The following is a 6,503-nucleotide window of genomic DNA, read 5'->3' as shown; positions in this document are numbered from 1 at the left end:
TCATATGTGTTATAACTTAAATATAATTTAATTAAACTTAAACTGACTTATTAGAATAATATCATATTAAATATATAATATAATCTACTATGAATTAGCAACAAATTGTTTTTTTAAAAAAACTAGCAAGAAACTTAAATTTAAAGTCTACGCATAATATTTAATATTACATTAAACATATAATATATGATCTTTTGTTGTCCCTCATAAATTCAAAAACTAGAACAAACATAAACTTAAACAAAAATAAATAAATTATTTAATTAAAATATGATATTTATTTGAAATTTATATGATATTAATATAAATTTTATAAATAAAACTAAACAAACGTTCATAAAACATTTAAGTGTTTACAAATTACCGTTAAATATAATAATATTCTGTTAAATATAAGAATATTTTGTTAAAGTTAACATTAAAAACATAAAAAACCGTTAAAACCAAGAATTTCTGTTATTTACACACTTATTATATAGAAGAGATATATAATACAATTTAATTTTGAAGCTTTGTCATATATATATATTAATGGTTACTACTCATAGGTGGTTACTTTAATATTAATTATTGGATTAAGAACAATGATCTATATTTATAATTAATTAATATTTCTAAAAATAAATTTTGATTTTTTCAAATTTTTGGATGGGTTACCTGATGAAAAACGTGTATTTATTATGAAAAATGTAATATTGTAAACTTTTCATTTTTCAAATGCATGTCAATTTCTAAATATAGCTAGTATATATATATATGTGAGTATTTGAATGTTTATTTTATTTTTAAAATATAACGTTTGGAAATAAAATAAAATAAAAATTGAAAAGAATAAATGGTTGCTTATATCTGATAGGGATATATACCTAATAATCTCCTAGGTATTGGGTTGGAATTCGTTGCATTCGCTCAATCAATATTCTCTTCTCTTCCTACCAAAAAAACATGTGGTAATATTGAAAAGCTGTTTTTTTTTGTTTTTTTTAAAGTTCATTTTAATAATTAAGAGTGGTTTAATGTTTTGTTTTTATCACAAAAGTTTCAATTTTTTTAATAAAAGATTAATTTTATTAATAAAGATTCACGACCAAAGCCCTTAACAAACAAGCAGGAGCATCATGCTCCATAAATACAAGAGAAACGAGCTAAGGAGTGCACTCCCTGGTTCCAGATCGTGTAACAAAAATCAAATGAACTTGACTCATAGCTGCCAGCAACGACTTATAGTCCTCCACCACAGACCCCAAATGCAGAAGCCATAACAATCTGACTTCGAATGGCCCTGCACAACAACAAGACAATCGGTTTCGACCATCCCTTGCTGCCAACCTCTCTCCTGCGCCAACTCAACGCGACAACATCTACATTGCCTCAGCTACCTCGGGTTGCACCCTCCCCCATCTACTCATCATCTTAGCAGCAACCAGCTTACCATTACTATCCCAAGCCACACACTCAAAGCCAAATTTCAATTCCTCTTCAAACACGACAACATCTACATTGACCTTGATCATATTACATTGAGGCTTGACCCAGTGATCACTACCGTCCCCTGGCACAGAACACACCAGCGACGCAACATGACTGTTGTTTTGAACACTTGTCCATTGATCAAGGTGACTGGATGCCCTAAATATCCACGAGTTATTAGCGAGCTGGAAAATTGCATAATTCAATCCGCCACGTGTAAATCGCCCACCCGGAGCTGCTGTTACGAGTCTCCACCTTTTTAGCCCGAGCTGATCAAAGAGTTAACAGTCTACTCGACGGCAACGGGTCAGCAGTATGGATATCACGAGCTAGCGCTACATCAAGCTCGAAGTGCGGCATAGATTTGACATCCCTGACTATTTGTGAAGTCAACCACGCAATGTAAACGTGTGTATATCAGACATTACGTGTCTATTCCATTCCTGAATTCTCGAACACGCAGTATAACGTGCGTGTTCAGGCACTCCACGACTGTCTTGGACCATGCGACCCATTATCCCTCTTACCTATTGATTAGACCACACCTCACTGTCAGGTTTTAGGAATTAATTGCCAGTGTCACGGAGATGACATGATGGGTAAGAGAGTCACGGGATGACCCCTTTTACCAACGCCCAGGTATCATCTCCCTATAAATACCAAGACCCTGGGTGTTGCAAGGGGTTGGCGTTTTTGTTGTAAAGAAACACTCTGTAAGGAATACTCGAGAGATATCAATAATATTGACTGGTGGACTAGAGGGATTTTAACCTTCGAACCACCTAAAAGGAAATGAGTGATAACCTTCCCATTCGCCAGTTTAGAATTAAGTTATCTTCATATTACGGTTCACTATTTAGCACTAATCCATCCTGTTTATTCGTATAATTATCTGTTGGCGAAGAACCGCGTCAACAGTGATCTTTATCAAACACAACTGTATCAATAGCAAGCTGATTTTTTTGACACCAAACCAACTAATTCATTCTTTTCAAAATAGCCCAACAAACAACCATATAAAACTCCAAGCGCTCCTTGCAAAAAGCACCAAAAACATTGTGAAGCCAATCCCCAAAATAGCTTCCTCCCAACAAGGTTTCGCAAAAGAACAACTTATTAGGCAATGTAAAATCGATTTAGCACCTTGAGAACACTGAGGACATCGACTCTAAATAGGAACTCTTTTACTTACTAATTGAAGATTAGTAGGCAAACAATTAGACATAGACCTCAGCAAAAAAATCTTATCCTTCAGAGGCACCTTCAAATTCTAAAGTTTCTTCCAAAAAGCTGAATTATCCACCCCTATCCATTGTTCTTCCCAATCTGAATCATTTTATTAGCAAATTTCACACCATAAAAACCGGTCCTTTCCCCCATTCAACTCCATCTATCATCATTTAAATTCTCACTCAACGGAATGCTATCAATCAAAATCATATCCCACTCAGTAAAGAAATCATTAAGCACATCTTTATCCCATTGACGCAAGCTAGGAACCAACAAACTCGCAAATTTCTTCCCTTCCAAACCCAGATGTAATGAGGAAACAAAAGGGTTGACCTCATCAGGCAACAATGGGTCAGGCAAAATGTCTACATTACAACCACTCCCTACACACATGCGAGCCCCACTTCTAACCAAAGATTGAGACTCCAATATTGTAACGTCCCAATTTCTCTAATAGAGCTTAACACGCCTTGATTAGGGGGCCAGGAGGGTAATAATTGAATTAATTATGTGTTTATGTGATTATATGCATGGTTATATGAATTATGTGAGTTATATTATAATATGACTAGGTTTACATGTTTAGGTGTATTAAGCATGTAGTGGGCCTGTTTCTTATTAGAAGGACATTTTCGTAATTTTGACCAATTGCAGGCATATTTTTAAATATATGAGTTTAATGATTGAGACCACATTATTATATGGATATATTTAGGTTATTCAGCATGAGGCGATCCTAGTGAGCAAGTTAGCAGTTTAGTCACAGTGGGGTCAAATACCCGGCTCGGGGTGAGCCTTGGGGTATTATAGTAATTTAGTGCATTACCGGGGTCTATCGGGTAATGGGAAATCATTTGATGAGTATTTGGGTATAATGGAGTTAATTGAGAAATTATGAGGTAATTTGAGGATTAGTGAGAAATGGTGGCAAAAGACTATTTTGCCCTTGAGGGCATTAAATGACTTAGGTTTGACCAAAGGGTAGTTTGGTCTTTTTTTTTTAAGTGTTGGGGTGACTTAATTGAGTGGAAACTCTTAGAATATGGTATAAAGTATCAAAGACATCAACTCCATTTCTCTCTCTCTCTCTCTCTCTCTCTCTCTCTCCCTCTCTCTCTCGTTTCCCTCCTTCTCCCTTTTTTTTTTGTGGTGAAGGCTTGCTTGGGTTTTGGAAGAGAAGGGCTTAAATTGGAGGCTTTAAGTTGAGGATATAGTTAGGAGCAGCTTAGGGGTTGAATTACACAACTGAGGTGAGAATTCTCCTGTAATGCCCCGAATTCTTCGATATGGTTTAAGGGCGGGTTAGTAAGCCGGGAGGGCCATACTTGCTTAGTTATGCCATTAAATAATATTATGCATGTATATGTGAATTAAATTATAATATGATGTTAAATGCATGCATGTGAGTCCACGTTCTTAATTACAGGGGTGTGATGATAATTTGGCCCGTTGAGAGTATAATTGTATGCATGTCGATGATATGTTGAGACCACATTATAATGTGGGTTGGTTCGACCTATTCGGCATGAGACGATCTTGGATTATTGATTAGCGGTCTAGTCACAACATGTTTAAGTTTGGGGCTCGGGTTGAGTCTCGGGGTGATTTAAATGATTTGAGCGTTACCGGGAGTTAATGGGTAACGAGATATGAATTATTGGTGTTTGAGATTATCGAGAATAACGGGAATTGGAGAGCGTTAATTATGATTAACGAGATAGGAGGAAAACACCAAATATGCCCTTGGGAGCCTTTAGAAACTTTAAATTGACTTAGGGGTAAAATGGACATTTCACCCCTAGGATAGATATATCCATTGATAGCTGAAAGAAGGAAGTAAAAACAGAGCAAGTTTTTTAGTTCTCCCGTACCTTCTTCTCTTCACATTTCTTTGTGGTTTTTGGACCATTCTTGGGGATTCAAGCTTGGGAAGCAAGCCTTGGGAGTTTAGGAGTGTGTTCCTCCATTGAAGAGCATCATAAGTTGAGCTTTGGGTAAGTTTCTAACCATAGAATTCTCTGGTTTGCCCTGTTTTAGTTTTGTTTTGCAGCTGAGATTTCTAGGGTGAAAACTTGGTTTTGTTGGGAGTTTTGGCTAGGTTTCCCATGCTTGTGATGTTTGGGATGTGTTAGGATGGTTTTTGGGTTCATTTGGCATCAAGAATGGGATTTGGAAGCTTGGGAATCAAGTTAGAATCGAAGGAGTTGAAGAAGGTCGGTTCAGGGGAGTGCTGGTCTGGAGGTAGCGCTATAGCACCCACCCTAGGGCGCTACATCGCTCCTCAGGAGACTTTTTGGCATGTTGGTGGTTCTGAGTATAGCGTTGGGGCGCTAGGGGTTGAGCTCTGTAGCGCTACCCTGTTCCTTCAAAGTCCCGTTTTGGGTGTTTTTAAGGGTTTTTGACTTGGGGTTTCAACCCTTAAGGCCCGGGATCGAATCTACTCACCGTGTGGGAATGTTTCAAGGTCCCGAGAGTGGTGCTTAAGTTAAGACCCTATCTATGTTGAGTCTCATTAGTGGAGGTTATAATTGGTTGTGATTAGGTAACCGCTAAGGAACCAAAAGATCGATCGTTCTCAGGGGTCGTCCTAATAATATTTCTTGCTCGAACTTGAGGTAAGAAAACTGCACCCTGTGTATATAAGACATGCGTGTTGGCTATTGAGGCATGTTGATTGATAAATGTGGACATGGATTGCATATTAAATGCTAGTGAATGATGATTACCTGTATATGGCATTGACTAGTCAGGGACACTGACCTAAGAGTCAGAAACGGCATAAGCGTCCTGAACGCAGGGCCGAAGGAAGATTAGATCTAATCGATATCAATGTTGAATGGCTTTAAGGCATTAACACTGGACCGACCCTAAGGTCGATGAACTTATAAGCGCTTGGCTAGTCTAAGACTGGTTATTCAGAGCCAGGGCATATGGCCCCGGTGACTGTTTGTCACATGGCTAGGGAATGTTGTTCCATGGTTATGACTCTAGAGTCACGAGGAAGGTTATGTTGGTGACTAATCACCATGCACCTATCCTGTTAAAGCTAGTGAAATGCTCACTTATCTGTTAAGCCTTGGTGACCCTATCGTCACGTGGCTAAAGGGTGCTGTCCCCATATTAGTGACTTTTGCGACTGTCACCTATCTGTTTTGGACTGATAGTCCTGAAAGATTATTATGATCACTGTTGATATTATATCATGTTATATTGTGTTTTCTTGCTGGGCCTTGGCTCATGGGTGCTATGTGGTGCAGGTAAAGGGAAAGACAAGCTCACCCAGCCTTGAGTGGAGAGCTTAGGTGGTGTTGTGTACACATGCGGCCGCTTGACCACCATGGCCAAGGAGTTCTCAGAGGAACTAGGGGGTTTACCCTATTTTGCCGCTTAGGTCGACGGGATTGTAAATTTGATACAGTAATGACCATTTTGTACTGAGATCAACTTGTAAATGTTTTGATTAGCTCTGCAAAGCAGTTTGTAATGAAAAACATCCTTTCCTTTTATTAGTCTTTCAACCTTAACCTGCTAATCGCATTTAGAACACGTTTTTAACCAAAGGACTCGGGTAACGGGTCAAATTTTCGGTTCACCGTAACTGTTCTGGGGTAACCAGGGCGTTACATCTCCTCTGATTTTTTGAAGCTTTTCCTGAGTTTTCCTAATGTTATGGTGTTCTTGAGGAATGTTGAGGTGTGGTATGATGGTTGGAATTCTTGAAGTCTAGGGAGTTTAATTTAATGTTTTGAGGTTGTTAACTTATTTGAATTGGTTTGAGAGGTCTGTTTGAAGCTGGGAATTTG

Source organism: Humulus lupulus, chromosome 3, assembly GCF_963169125.1.
Source record: "Humulus lupulus chromosome 3, drHumLupu1.1, whole genome shotgun sequence".
NCBI lineage: Eukaryota > Viridiplantae > Streptophyta > Magnoliopsida > Rosales > Cannabaceae > Humulus > Humulus lupulus.
The sequence above is the reverse complement of the archived record's forward strand: the minus strand, read 5'-3'. Positions refer to the sequence as shown.